Source organism: Anopheles coluzzii, chromosome 2 (assembly GCF_943734685.1).
Source record: "Anopheles coluzzii chromosome 2, AcolN3, whole genome shotgun sequence".
Lineage (NCBI taxonomy): Eukaryota > Metazoa > Arthropoda > Insecta > Diptera > Culicidae > Anopheles > Anopheles coluzzii.
Window position 1 is genome coordinate 58,417,952 of NC_064670.1, and position 17,003 is coordinate 58,434,954.

A 17,003-nucleotide genomic window follows, 5' to 3' on the forward strand; every position below is an offset into this window, starting at 1 on the left:
TGTTCTTGCTTTATACCAATGATCTACCTCTACAGCGACTACTTTGAATTGTTTCATATTCACGCTTGAAATGTATATTTTAAAATGCTGATCTTATTTAACGAAAAAATATTTACCTATTTGTCATCTATGGTTTTCATCTGCATGAGTGGAAACGGGGGAAGCTACTCGAAGAAAGAAAACTTGATTTAAGCTTTTTGATATGCCTGTTAATGCAATAGCTACTTGGTGCGCAAAATGTTGTTTACGCTATGTAAGCTTGGCTGGTCTCATTGTTGGCACTAATGGGATAATAATTTAGTCTTTTTTACTGCCGCATCGTTTGTATGAGTTCTACACCATCATTGAACATTTGTAGCAATGAATAAGAATAAAAGATGCACAATATTCTGAAGGCGTTTTCTATCGTCATGCATTGTCATATTCGATGGTACCATAGACAATCGAGGTGGTCGAAAATTCTGAGTCGAAGATTATTTCAGTCATACGATCACAGTGGTTGTTATTGTTTGTACGCATTTTACGTTGTCCAATGATTTGGTTAATGTTACTCAACACGAACATGGAAATTTATGACTCTTGTAACATACTCTTCAACAAGAAAATGTCCGTCATGATATGTTTTTCCTCAAAATTGTCGTAGGGTACTATCTTAACAGTTGATGAAGATGAGTAATGGAGAAATATATTGAAATGGTGTACGTATTGTAATGATTTTTCCCTAGCCAATACCATACGTGACTCTTACAAATTTTATGTAAAAGGTATCTCGCGCATTTTTGTAAATGTATCTCATGCATTTCTCCTCAAAATGTATCTTCTTATTCGATGCAACAGCCTTAGTCTCTCTGGGCTTCTGCCATTTTTGTCATTTGACTATCAGTGACATGAGGCTATAGCAAATAAGTCATTCTTGCGTATGGGATACTCTATACATGATGATGATGATGATGATGAATCCTACCTCTTTCCCTGACTTTGGATTGAGGGAAACGAATGTATCACTAGAATATTCAAATCAACAAAACATTCTTCATAAATAAATGATTTAACACAATAGTAAAAAATAGTAAATAGGTCACTAAGGCTTTTTGACTCATTGCAATCAATACGCGTGTCTCAATTCATTGTCGACTCATTCTTATTTACTCTTCTTAAACTGAAATATTTTTATCCATTTTTTTCTAAAAAAAAATACAAAAAATCAAATAGATAAGAAAATATATCATACGGCAATAAAATCAGTGACGGGCATACTTTTTTCTCGTGCAATTTGACGACTTTACTACGCAACCCGACATCAATTTATTAAAAGTGTTAATTGTAATTTCAGGATATATTATACCATATTTTTTTATTAAGGAGAAACAGCTATGTCATTTTGCTTAACAAGTTTTATATTTTTCAGATAAAAATATATTGAAACATATATTGAATATACTCCTGCAACAGTGTATTATTTTTTTATTGCTTTCATTGCAGATACAGTTTCATACAAAATAAAACATATTAAAGTTTTTCTTTTAAAAAATGAGTTACATGTACAGGTAATTTTTTTCTATAACAAATTTTATTAAAAAGTTTACATTTTCAACCGTTTCATTCAAGACACACTATACACTATTGGAATGGAATGGAACACCCATGTATGTGACGAATATCGTCAACAGTTTTTCTCCAAACAAAAATTGTCAACAAATGTATGAGAAGTATGCAATAATCTGTTTAGAACCGTTCATGAACGTATGTATATATTGCAAAGTATTGATTTTATGTGATGCTCTCGTGGTACAGTCGTCAACTCGAACGACTCAATAGCATGCCCGTCATGGGTTCATGCCTAGAATGGACCGTGGCCCCGTAGCAAGGATTGACTATCCGGCTGCATGGTAATGAATTAAGTCTCAAAAGTGTGTATAGGCCGGCATGTCTACGTAAGACGTTACGCCAAATAGAAGAGGAAGAAGATGATTTTATGTGAATTACTCCTGTATACTGGCTATTAAAGCTAGTTATGACCAAATAAGACGAAGATAACATAACAAATAATAAAATTATTTCAGCCAAATTTCTCACTGACATAATCACATGAAGAAGAACTTGTGCACTTTAACTTTATGCTTTCTCAACTGCTATACTACTATACTAAAAAAATTAATAAATTGTTCTAGATATAAACGATTCTACTGTAACCACACTGATAAACTTTAGTTAATAGGTTTAACTTGTTTTGAAAATCTTGGAAAGGTGACTTTTCTCCGCTTTCTTTGCACAGCAAACATCATTAACTGTATTGAGTTAAGTCTCACTTCTCACGTGATATAATCCATATTTTAGAAACAATTTCTTATTCCGATGGTTAATTGTTAATAAATTCAAAAGTGTTTTTAGTTTGCCGTCAAAGGAAATACGGTCCATTTAGTAGCGTCTTTAATTAGACTCCATCGCGTACTATTCCTGTGTTTTTTTAATGACAAATATTCAATGTCATAATGCATGAATAAAAACGTATAATCAGCACCACTTTACGTCGCACGGCCGAACTAAAAATCCACAATCTTGAAAGAATGGAAAAGGATAATTTTGCTGTCCTACCTAACAAACCCGAAACATTGAACAGCTTTTGGTAAATTCCATTTTCTTTTTAAGTTAAGCGTTTTATATTTTTTTAGGTTCTCGGAATTTACACTTCCCAATATTCCAATTATCTCCAGCCACCCAAACTTCGTTAGATCTCCCCATCTCCTTTTCTATTTAGCTCTGTTTCGACATTTTCCCAGCTGTATTCTCATTTCTTAGTTTACTGTGGGTTTTCAGCTTTTGCTTTTCGTTGAGTATGAATTAGAATAACAAATTTTGTGTCATTCTGATATGTGGTTGTTCGCTCTTTTCTTCGCCACCTCTTAAGACATCTTAAAAAACGTTCGGGACTTCGTAGTGGGTTCTGGCTAGAGGCATCAAGGTCTGTTTTTATAGTTTGTACTGTTTTTGGCGTAGATCGTAGTAATGCGGCCCAAAAATATGTTTTAAACTTTTAAGACTTTTTATTTGTTGTTATTGTTAATCAAAATGTAAAGCATGATTCTCACAAATTTCAAATCAGGGTGATCCTAGTGTACAGTCGAAAACCCGCCACCTCCTACCACCTAACTGCAGTTTAAACAATTATTCTCTGTTTCGTTTCCATTAATGGTTTGAGTGAGCTATAAATAGATGTATGTATATTTTATTATCAAGTTTTTTGTAATGAAACTCATTCTACAATGAGTTTTTTTATTAGGTATATATTTTATATCTGATCATAATTTTACATCACATCAGTGACGAATAACATGTAACTATGTTGATCATATGTTTGTTTCAAACAAATATTTTTTGCATAAATAATCGTTTTAATTTTAAATATCGCGTTTTAGTTGCAAAATTGCTTAAATTTGGTCTATGTAATTATTATTACTCTAGTATTTATTTCTAGTATATTCCAATGTAACTTTATTTTTTTTAAACATCTTCTATGGTCACACATGCAAAATTAGCCATTCACTATCACTTTTACCCTGTTTCTTACAAATAAGGCAATCAGACAGCAAAACAATGCTCTAGATCAGTGCACGGCAAATGTTGATACTGAAAGTGCCTAATTCTGCAAAAACTTTTCGTTGCGTTTTACCTGAAGAACAATTTTGAAGAACCAAAATTTGTGACGGTACTATGAAATATATAAAGACGAAATCTAATCAGTATCTAGCATCTAGTACATTGCCGATCACTGCTCTAAAGTAGTTTTTCTTAATTATTACGTCAGCAAACATTTCAATCTAAGTTAAAACAACTTTGAATTTTCTCTCATTACCATACGATATTAGCGGAGCTACTAATTCGTAACCAAATAAAATTAAGCGAAACAGCATTTCAATAATAAAACCTGTTCATAGCAACATTATGCCATAGCCATTGTTCATTGCCATGTGAAATCACCATATGGATTCCATTTAATAATTTCAATATCCTTTCATTTCATATCAAAATTACCATACCATGATAATAGCAAACATCTACAAAGACGGCAGCGGAATGTTTACGATACATCACATATCCAAAGTACAATATACAATAATACGTATAAACGGATGTTAACAATGATAGTATGAGTAAATAAGATACAATAAAAACTACTAAAACCCATACGAGTTCATTAAAAACAACTGGTGTATAATAATTTTTCAAATTTTTTAGATAGGATTTTTTATTTATTAGCCATTCTATATTCTATTGCAAACATAGCCTCTTCGGGCACATTAATATTTCAAGATAGCTGTGTTAACTAATATAAAAAAGCACCTATAAGTGTTCCTTTCTAATATTACTTATTAATTTTTGTTTTGAGGTTATTCAACAAACTATAAGTCTATAACAATAAGTACGTTTTTACACGCCATAGTGAATCTTTCCCCTTCCCCCAAAACAAATGTCAAAAAAGATTCTCCAACCTTTTTTTCGTTCACAAAACACGAATCTTTGGTGGATAGAATTATTATTTTAATTAACAAAATAACTCGTAAAATACGCATTCTTGTTGTAATAAATGCACTATATTCCTCCGTTAGAACGCTAGGACCTTGGAAGCAATCGAAAATTAATGTTAAACACGATTAAATACGATTTTTGCTCAGTCGATCAAGATTGCAAGCTACAATTACGCAGTGGCTAACAAAGAAGTTGAAAGGATATATTTTACATTGGATCCCAACCTTCCAAAAGTATGAAAATTTACATGTATTCCCTTTTTGAAAAATTTTTACTTACCTAATAATCCAAAAGAAAGTATATGAACGGTTACAGATCTTGGTTTCCTGCAACAAAAAAACGATAAAAAACCACTGGATTAAAATGAGTTGACAAATTATTATTAACCAGAATTTTAATTTTGGTTCATCTACTATAGTGAATAGCTTGGTACTCGTAAATTAATTAAAACATTTACAGCTAATCCACCATGTACAAATAATGACTAAAAGCCATGAAACTAAACATATACAAATTATAAAAAATTGATCATCAATATTTTTGAATACAATTTCACTTATATCCATTTTATTAGATAATACAAGATCATACTTATGATCAATGAAAAAGTTTCATTTCGGTAATATTACTACACGTTCTAAGTTTTCATTTCTGATTTTTTTATGTTTTCAGTTTAGAGTAAACTATTAAAAAAAACTTTAAAAAATTAAAACTGTTTTTATACCATTCTCATTCATGTCCATGAATCATGTCCTTGATCTGGTCTGTGTTAATACTTTCTTTTTCTTTACTCAAAATTCCCTTTTGTATTTTCAAAGCAATAAATACACGACATCATGCATTCACTTCTTGCGAAATTGTCAAGGGCGTACATTCAGTTAAAAGAAAATCCCTTAAAAACCAGTGCGTAACCCTTCATGTGATTTAACCTTCGATTCTATAGTTGGAAAGTGTCACTTTCACTTTCATTGCTTCATCGATTTCACTGAGCAGATATGACCAAACTGCAGGTTTCTCAAATTCAATTCAATACTGCTAACAATTTGGACTCATAACAGGTAAAAAAAAGAAGCCTGTTATGCCTAGCTTTAGAAGAAATTATACAATTGATGTACAACCATAACACATAAAATAAAAGTTATACTGTCGTTTCAAAGAACATTTTTGTTGATAATTGTATTTGCAATTGTATATACAATTGTATATATACATATAATATTGTATATAATTGTATGATATTTATTTTTTCTATCTCACGGTGCATTGACCTACACGATGTATTCCACTTACTTATTTACAATGAAATGAAAAGAAGTTATAGTTCGTGTTATAATTGTGAATATTTCGCTCCATGTCCACTTCGAATTTTGGTGTTTTATGTAGTAAATTTTGATAAATTTTGTATGACAATAAATCAAAGAGAAAATTTTCGTAAGGTTTAACTCGATTTCTAAACAAAACTTTATTCGAAATAAATGACATATTATGGATAATTATATTGCATGCAATTCTGTGTGTGCAATTCTTGAAATAATTATAAGACATTTGTAGCACTACATTAACATTACAAATGAGGGAATTGAACTTTATTTCAATTTTTGTTTTTGTAACGATATTTAGATATTTCTTATGTACAAAGTCGGCCGGAGAATGGTTGAACTAGTCATAGTTTGTACAGCACATAAATCGATCGTTACAAAGAAAAATTTAATACAAACCAATATTAAAAACAAAGTCCTTGTGATATATTACAAAACGCAAGCGTCACCTAAATGCTGTTACGTTTGTATTGAAATCAAAATTCTCATAAGGGCGATTAAATGTCGTGGACATCGAAAATATTCAATTGTTTGCTTCATAATGCATGTTTCTAAATTCTCGGTATATTAACTCTCGGTTTGGTGGTGTTTTTCTTGTATCTTTTATGCTTATAATATCGAGGGCATCAATAGTGCCACCCTGTAAACCTGATACAAATTATATTTAAGCATTAATACGCCTATTTTCAAGCGGTTCCATTCCTAGATATAGACAAATATGGGTTGTACATAATAAAATAATTCCAATATTATCTGAAAATCTGATGAACACCACATACAAACCATTTATTTTACATATTTTATCTGTTCATCAGACATTAATGTACTGGGTATCAAATGTATAATTATTTGATACTTAATGTTTATTTCTATCATATCATAATGACCAATTAAAACATGAAAACAATATCTACATTATACACGCTTATAAAATTATGACCAAAATATTCCAAGTCACAGAACGAAAAAAGGTGCTGCATCAATCCTTCATAGTCTTATAATGACTTACATTTACTGTTAAGATTCTTTGAACACAGGCTTAACTATGTATCTTCTGTTGGAAGTATTATAAATAACTTTCAAACTATCGACCCAATAAGGGCAAAATGGATAACGATCTGGATGAAATCATTGGTATGGAATCCATCCTATCAGCCGACGCAAGATGCACCGCCCAGTACGTCTGCGCGCAAACTGGAAGTTTATAATTTTCCTAGTTTTATTGTTCGTAGTATGTGTATTTTTCCTGGCATAAAATAGATGATTAATAAACTATCCCGAGTGTTTGGGTTACTATTTCAAACTTGAAGAATCCAGTAAGAAACAATCACTACTAAGAATCAAATAAAAATACCATACAATGTTTGAAAGCATGAACAATGTAGGATAAATCGTTAAATGTGAGGTGTGAACAACTATGTTCTTGAGTTGAGTAAGCATAAATTATAACTAAAAATATTGTTATTTATTTGTGTATATCGTTTCATATTACCCTTGGTGCATTGTTTTTTTCTGATATACATCACAAACTTGCACACTTACTTATATGTACTTGCTTATACTTTCTTCCTCCAATTCCTTATCCTTTTTGCATAACCTTTTATATTTTTGCAATTGCTACAGATCTTTTTCACCACAAAATGCAATTGCTATAAATGACAATAACAAAAACTTCTGATAAAGCTTTTTTTATAGCTTATAGTAGGGCTTCCACCGATAGATTTTATAAAAAATCAAATGTGTCAAAAAATCAAAAATTTTATAAAATCAAGTGGACTTTATCTAGTGGAAGCCTCTGCGACTTTCATAAAGAAGGGTCAACACCCTTATAACATGTTTTTTAAAAAATAACCGAAGCCAAATATTATGCACACCGTTTAATATCCAGGATTTATAAAGACGAAACTAAAACGAAATGATATTAAAGACAAATTGTTAACATTGTATAGTTTCTTAGTCAGTAGTAGATGTATGACTGAAACAAACATAACTACGATTTGGTAGGTATGGGGACTGTCAGCGTAATTCCCATGGAAGGAAGTGTAAAATTGAAATTATGCAAATATCTGACGAACTAGGTAAAATTAAAAAATCTATTACGATTTATAAAAATTGCGTCAGATAAACGTGAGTGAGTGTGTGTGTGTGTGAGAGAGAGAGATAGATAGAGAGAGAGAGAGAGAGATAGAGAGAGAGAGAGAGAGAGAGAGAGAGAGAAAGAGTGTTTAAAAAAAAGATGTATGAAAAATGTAAGATGTTGGACGATCTTCAACTTTATTGTTGTATTGTAAAAAAAACTTTACCATGTCCTTTTTCATTTTTAATACATTGACAAGTTTAGTTTAAACTATCCATTTCTCTTTTTTTTCATTGTCTGTCGGTATTTACTTCTGTAAGCTATTTTGAACTTAACATCATGCCAGTCATGGATTCAAATAACGCATGGACTGTACCCCAACGACTCACTATCCTGCAATGGTAAATCGATCGAAACGGTTATTGGACCAAAGAAGAAAAAGGGTATACAACATGACAAGATACATTTTCGTATTTTTTTAATAAATTTTATATTTTTTTAACAAGCTGTGGAATTATAGTTTCACTAAGCATATTTTTCTTCAGAGTCAATAATTAAAGAAAAGCGATAATTTTAGATAGTCTCACTTTGATAATATTTGTTCATTCATTCTGCAATACTATTAACACTTATTAAACATCATACAAATCATTCTTGAGATTAATATGTTCGATGGATAAACATTTAAATATACAAGTTTAAATTTGAATAACAATTTATTTCCTTTCATTATTCATAACAACTTTTCAGTCCCGTGGTACAGCAATCAGCTCGCGTGATATAACAAGATATCCGACTTGGGATCGTTGGTTCAAGTCTCAAACGGATCGTCCCCCCGCAGCAGGGATTGACTACCCGGCTGCATGGAACTGAATAAGTCTCGAAAGCCTATACAGGCCGGTCTGATCGTGTAGGTTGTGACGACAAATAGAACACGAATTTTCAAGGTAACAACTCCTTCCAGTTATGTCCGAACACTACTCAGGTAACTTTTTTCGTATGTACAGAGTACCTCTTTTACATTGCAGCTTTTTCTGTTTTGAAATGGAGTTTCGGAGTAATTATCTAGAGAGTGAAGTAAATATACAGTTTATCATAATCCTTTGAACTTATCGGTAGTCAATAATTATCATTTAGTAGAAATATTATTGACAATAACTCAAATTCTATTTTAAGGACTCATAGCACTACTCTGTTGGTCTCAAACAAAAAAAGAGGTTTAAAAGTTTTTACAATTAGTATACCTCAAATTAAGTTTCTAAATAATCATAATACAATAGACACTGGTAAAAAAAATCATGGCAGGGATAATGTGCTCTTATTTTGTATGAAGGGTTCTCTGAATTGTGGAGTTACAATATCCTTCTTCATAACTTGGAATTTCGTTTACATTCATTCATTATAGCACCATTCAGTCAAACTGTTTCTTTTTGGCATTTTTGGTCAGTGAATCTGTCAATGTGGGGAACTAACAATTAATCACTCAGTGCTGTTCCTTTTTCTTCATGAGAAATTCTACAATAGAAAATTGAAATGCAACGATCCTAGCGTAGAATAAACGAACTACTACGTTACCATTGGATTTGATCCATTTTAGCAAAGACACAAACCTTTGTGGAAAGAGGGTTTGTGTAAAGAGAAGCCGCAATTTGAAACCATTGCAGTCGCTATTGTGAAATTGAAAAAAGCCATGATTGGGAGGTAGAATTGATGAATATGATTAATATGTTATAAGTGTGAACGTGTAAGTGTGTGTGTTTCTTTGTATGTGTGACACACTAACACATTTTGGGTGAGTTTGTGTGTGTGTGTGTGTGTGTGTTACAAATTATAAATATTATATTATTTCTTAACTTTAATACATATTTCTAATTCATGATTTAAATGTTATTATAGATATATGTATAATTAGTTTTCAAATATGGACACAATAATGCTACAACAAAATCACATCAAACACAACACAATCATATTAAGAGAAATTATGAGAGGAAGCCACAACTAGTTCGTAGCCATTATAAAAAAGGCGTGGATTTTCTTATATTCTCTTGGTATTCAAACACACTCACACTTCCAAACGAAAAACAAAACATGGGAGTCGCAAGCGACAACGAATAGTCTTGTGTTCTGAGGGAGTTATGTTAGGTGAGCCATGTTTGGTTGGATTGCAAGAGTGTTGGTTGTTTCTCATTCCTCTTTGTGTTATATGGTCATGCGCGATATAGATTCAACTCAATCGATCGATAGGATGTTGTATACCCAAAAAAGAAAATCATCAAATTAATATAACTGAAAAACAATTTTTATGTTAATAATGTTTTACAAAAATTGTTTTACGAGCCGCAACATACATATATATTTGCGATGAACGATTCCGAATAATACTATGTTTTTTTAACATCAAATTAAATTACTCGTTTTGTATGATAGTGCTAAGTAAATAAGCATTTTATGTTACTTGTTGTAAAATGTGACAATTAAAAAAAAACTCTTACAACATTTTCCATATTTTGCAATACACTTGGCCAACACTACTATCGATGTACCTGGACACTATATAGCACTTTTAAGTAATTTTAATGGCTGTATTGGTAAACAATTTAAACAGGCAAAAAAGGTCTGTGCATGGTGGTCAAGATTAAACAAGTTTAAGCTACTTAAACTTAATTGGTAAACGTTGAAATATTTTGCTACAAAATTCAATCACAACAAGCAGCTGTCGAATAAAACCTAAATATTTACTACCAATTTTGCTGTCGGTTCAATCCGGTTTTATATTTACGAATGTGACAGGTACGCAAAAAGAAATCAAACCAAAGCTTTTTAAACCTTCCATTGAGGGCAATGACCGCAAGTATTATAACACATTCATAAAATATATGTGTTACACAAATCTCACATTTCAAAGAATTAATGTGACTTAAATTTATTAAATTTAATAAGAAGAATTAAAATAACTTCTCAAAGTTTGTTTCATGTTCATCTTCAGATAGCTTGTAACATGTTGTGATGCTATATACGGAAACACAGAATGAAAAGCACATCATATTTTGGAATAAAATTAACTACACATTTTTAACTGCTTCTCCAGCGCAGAGGACCAAAAACAAACTACGTTAAGCTCGAATATTTAAATTCTTATAATAGGTTCTTTAGTTTGTTTTGTAACAGATCACATATATTTAGCCGGTTTCATGGTACCGTCGTTCACTCGCACGACTTAACAACATGCCCGTCATGGGTTCAAGCCCCAAATAGACCGTGCCGCCATACCTAGGACTGACTATCCTGCTATGGCGTTTAACATAAAAAAGTCACTGAAAGCCAACCCCACAAGTGGGTACAGGCAGGCCTTGACCGACAACGGATGTTGAGCCAAAAAAAAAAGAAGAAGAAGGTATATTATATGATCGCTGAATGGATGGAGTGTTATAAATATGTTATATAATTATAAGACATATTTTATTATTTTACTTGGTTCGAATTGCTTATAGATATGTTTCTTGTTTTAGGTGTCTTTTAGAGAAAATCTATCGACACGAGTGTCCGATATCGCAATGGACGAATCGTCAGACGAATTCACGGAGATGTCTTCCAAGTACGCTCACAAAATTGGAACGTAAGCCAAAAAATAAGGAACTTTCTACTAGATAATCAAATGAAAAGATATTTTCAAATCATTTATCTCTTTTTAAGTTGGTTTTTCAAATGAAGTTTTCCTGAAGTTATCAGTTCTTAATTTTTCACTGCTTAAACTGGAATATTTTACTTGAAACAACATTGTTTTTTTATCAATTTGCCGCTAGGGTTTTGATATCAAGAACGATTTGCTTGAATCGATACTGGGATCGATAAAATATGCAGACGCTATCATGAAAAAAAACTCTTCTACTCAACATATTTCTATGGAAACACCAAAGCCACTATTAGACGCGCTGCGCTGAAAAACTAACACGTTGTATCTCGCATAAACCCTTACAAAATGCAAATGAAAAATGTGAAATAAAATTACCGTTAACAACAACAACTATTAGAAGCGTGGTAGTTTAGTTACTAAGTGAACCTATCTTCCTTAACAATACAACAACTCGACGTCAGGTCATAGAAGATAGAAGGATAGAAATGAAGATATGATCCAAACATATTGGAATGTGCATTTTAAATCATTTACAAATATTGAGTATTTTTTTTGCTCGTTTGTTTTCTGCAGCACCTGAACAATCTAGCATGATTCAATATTTACATTTTTGAACACGCATGATTAAATAGTTACTATATAGAATAATAACTTGCATGTATAAAACAGTTACAGTTACTAGTTATAGTTATAAGTACAAGTATGAATTACAAGTAGAATATAAATTTTCTAAGCCAAATATAAACATAACAATCCAAAACGTGGATTTCATAAACTTAAAAAATGTTAAAAAAATTGCTCGCTGAATATATCAATACTTCTGCAGGCTCTTTATGCTGTGTTGTACAGTTTGTTCTTTTTAACAATTTTTAAAACTTTTTTATATCTCTACTACATCTTTATATACACGCGACACACGCAAACCATCATAACACCGTAGAGAGGCTTGCCATTACAAAGACGAAAATACCGCCTTTTTTGTACAGCATGTTTGCAAAATGGCTGCTTCTCACCACCTGAGCATATTATTCAACCTAATCAGCGTTTCCCCTCATGTACCCTAAATTTGAATCACACGTCAGTGGCTGGAGGAAGGGGAACGAGAGAGCAAACACCAATTTTCCCTTAATTATGATAATATTTTTAAAACTATATAACGCCGTTGTATAGGAACACGCTTGTTCGAGTATACAAAACAAGTATATATTACATAATACTTTATATATTTATATATATATTTTATTTATTAATTTTTTTTTCTTTTTTTTTTGTTAAAACCTTTTAGACATTTTTTGTTTCAGTACCTTCACAATTATCATTAATTGAACGTCACATGCAGCAGGACGAGTTGCTTGTAATGAAGTTCTATCAGTTTTTACTAGATTAAGGCAAGGTGAAATAAATTGACTAACTTATTATTTTATTTAAAAGAATCACGTAAGGACGACACAATAGCTCTGAGTTGTAATATCTATCATAATAATAAATATCTTTCATTATCCTTGGTGGTTCCAATCTTAGCGCATCTTGAGATCTATAAATATTTTTTTAATTAATTGTACTAGGTTAAAAATACGATTTACATGCAGATATAAGCACATGAACTAAACACTTTTGAACCTAGTAAAATTTATGTTATAACAACTAACGTAAATATAATAAAATAATATAGCAAAAACACATTACAATATAATTTAAGTGACCACAATGTTTTTATCAGCTGAGTTGCAGTTGAGTAGCTTTCCTTTAATTTTAAGATTTAAATACATTCGCTATTACATATCGTCTTCAACTATCGACTGTAACAGTGTATATACAATAAAACGTTAGAGTGTATATCTTTGAGTTATTGAGAACTATACAAATTATACAAACTGAGAAGTACAAATAATAAATAGAATGGTAGCAATACGTACCCTACTTTATTGTGAATTTTTTAAGTATTGGGTAAATCACTCGTGACGAGTATTATTGAAAAAAAAATGAATATTAAATTTTTTTAAATAAATTGAGTTATGGGGAAAAATGTATCAATATATTATACAAGAAGGATAATAGCACATTTTCTAGATGCTACGATTCTACCCTTTATTTGTCGTTTGAATGCTAAACTTAACTGAACACCAGTGGTATCAAATAAATTTGGAGCCGTCCTCTTGATGAGAAACCATGAAAACTGGGGTTCCCGCCGTGGTAGGAAATGAAACCAAACCAAAGTACGAATCAAAAAAGCCAATAAAATATATTGTTTATAACAGTCGAAAAATACATAAGCCTTCGTGGGATGTAGACATTTCCCAGTGTTGTGTTTTTATTACCATTTTTTATACTTGTTGTTCAAACATGCTCGTACAACCTTCCAATATTTCGATTTAAATTAACATTATTCGTGTATTTTCCAATAACAAAAATGCAATATTACGCTAATAAAATTATTTTTTTTTAAATTTATTTTGTTCGTTATGATTGTGTAGTCTACAATCTACCTTTATTTCTTTGAGTGTTTAAAGAATACATACTTCCACGTATTACAGGGCTTTACGAAAACCGGTTCTCCATAGTCCACCATAAATCATTGTATACAAACATTAACAGTAGTCTTACAATAAAAGTAAACTAATGGAAAATTTCCATGATGTTACCAAGTCATAACTGAAATCATTTTAAGAAGTGCTCAAAATTCATTATGTTGAAACAATATAGTGAAATATCATAACAACATAAATACACATTATTAGCATTTTTGTTATTTTCGGCAAACAAAAAGTTTCTGTTTTAGTGAAGAAGATAAGAACGATTCAGTATTTTATGGCAACGTTTGGCACTATTAGGCAACAATCAAATCATCGAAATAAAGTCCACGATCATTTTTGAGGTTCCGAAAAAAACTAAAAAGACAGAGGGACAAGGGGTTTCATCACTCCGTTATCTGGACAGGAAGATCGATGCAACCCGCCAAACAGTGAAATAGTACTTAGGAAACAATAACACTCATATCAAGCAGAAATAGCACTGGCTTCGCAGCGGCAAACAATGACGCCAAAACTCAATAGTTCATTTTAGTTTAATTTCGGTAAAATTTTGATATGACACCCTGGTCCGCAGACAGGTACAACATCCGTCACATGTGTTCAATCGAATTTTTCCAACATGATGCAAAAGCTCTACTCTAACAATTTCATCACGAAAACTTAAGATACCTACACGCATTTCTTCGTGCACCATGGTGAAAATTCCAGATTACTAACGAAAGGCAACTCGCAAAGTCTTAGATTATTTTGTGCAATTAAAAAAAAAATAGAAAAAAGAAAAAGTACGCTGAAAGAGTACGATGGTATAAAATATTATACTAAAGGAGATTCAGTAATTTGTATACGACTAATTTCTCTCCATCTTTCAAAATCAGTCAAAACATTTCGCGGGCCGGATTCAATTTTACGACGGGCTGCATTTGACCCGCGAGCCGGACTTTACCTCTGCCTTACATTGTCATAAACACATTGGCAAACGGATGCGTTTAGCTTATAAATCCGATATGCTCCTTTTGATCAATTTTCTTTCGGTGCGCAACGACAAGTGAAAAGTATCCACATGACGTTAATGCCTTAATATTTTATGAATATTATTAATATGAATATCTTACACATAACAAAAAATATAAGATCCAATAAAAACCAGTTGTAAATTTCGCTTAGGAATTTTTGCAACATTTTCGTCAATTCGATGCTCATTATAGTACCTACTCCAAAGCTGGTGTGAAAATTCGTTGATAAAAATTTGTTTATTCTTTGCAATTTGTCTCCCAAATTGCAAAGAACAAATAATCGAAAGAAAAAGCGTCATTGTTAAATATTACGCACAATGTATCATGTATTGTATTGTTTATTGTATTAAGTGATTGGCCAAACAAGCGGCCTTATCACTGAATTAAAACTAAAACTTAAATAACTAACGCAGTGTACAATGACAAAACGGATCAACAAAATCTAGTAGGTAGGTGCCAGTCAAATGAAGTGTAACGCTGATTAAATTTACGGGCCATCGCAGTCATTGGGTCGTTCTCGCTGTATGCACGTCTTGTAAGGTCAGTTCTTATTAGTCTGTAGTTACGGAACACTCTAGGAGGGACATTTATGTTGACTCTAGCCAGTAGTTCTGGCGAATCTATCTCACCGACAATAAGTTTGGACAAAAACGTACATTGGGCATTATCACGTCTCCTAGCAAGTGTGTCCAGACCAAACAACAAACAACGAGTATGATACGATGGACGAGGGGTTACATTACGCCACGGAGTGAAGTGTAGGACAATACGAGTAACTCTCTTTTGGACAGCTTCTATTCTATTGGACCAAACACTAGAGAATGGACACCAAACTGTAGAACTAAACTCGAGGATGGAACGAACATAGGACTTATACAGAGTTAACAGGCAGTGTGGGTCATTGAGTTCTCTCGAATGTCGACGAATAAATCCTAGCATTTTGTTAGCTTTGTCTAAAATATCACAGTAATGTTGTCGGAAATCTAGTTTGCGATCCAGGGTGACTCCTAAATCCCTGACCGTATTGCACCGCGGTAGTTGTGTCCCTGATATGCTATAGATATACCTTATCGGACTAGCTATTCTAAAGAAAGACATTGATGTACACTTATGAACAGAAATTAGCAGGTCGTTATTGATACACCAGTCAGAGAAAACATCAATCGATCTTTGCAGAGAAAGAGAGTCGGAAGTGTTACGTACGATACGAAACAGCCTAACATCATCCGCATAAAGCAGACAATCTGCTTCCGTAATGGCCAGTGTGATGTCGTTAATAAAAAGCGAGAACAGCAGTGGTCCCAAGTTGCTGCCCTGAGGGACGCCAGATGAACTCTCGAAAACGTTAGAGGAGACACCATCGATTTGTACGTAGTAGCTACGTTCAGAGATATAGGACCTGAACCAATTCACCAGCGGAGTAGAGAGACCGATCCGGGCGAGCTTAGCCAACAGCAAGCGATGGTTCACACGATCAAACGCAGCCTTAAGATCAGTGTATACTGCATCCATCTGAGCTCCGGAAGTAAAGGCTGCATGGCAGTTGGAGACGAATTCCACCAGGTTTGTGGTAACACTGCGTCGAGGAAAGAAACCATGCTGGCGTGTAGAAATATAAGAACGACAGTGATACATTAGCGAGTTTTGTATGACGATCTCAAACACCTTGGCACAAGAAGGCAAGGTGGTTATACCGCGGTAGTTCTCAGCAGAGTTTTTATCCCCTTTTTTGTACACCGGAAACATCACAGAGGATTTCCAGGCCGTGGGTACAGTACTTTGTGCAAAAGAGAGTTGGTAGATTTGAGACAGAGGCTCTGCTAAAAATTCGCGGCATTTGGCAAGGATTGCCGTAGGAATACCATCGGGTCCAGGGTTGTATGAGGTTTTGACCTGCTG

At 32.6% G+C, this 17,003-nt stretch overlaps 1 protein-coding gene across 1 annotated transcript in view; it reads right to left on the reverse strand.

The window, feature by feature from the left end:
- The window catches only part of LOC120961603 (homeotic protein ultrabithorax), a 270,884-nt gene that overhangs the window by 184,267 nt on the left and 69,614 nt on the right, over positions 1-17,003 (reverse strand). Inside the window, exon 3 of the transcript XR_007452173.1 lies at positions 4,807-4,853. The gene's annotated coding sequence lies outside the window, so the exon portion shown is untranslated. The remainder of the gene's footprint in view (positions 1-4,806; positions 4,854-17,003) is intronic.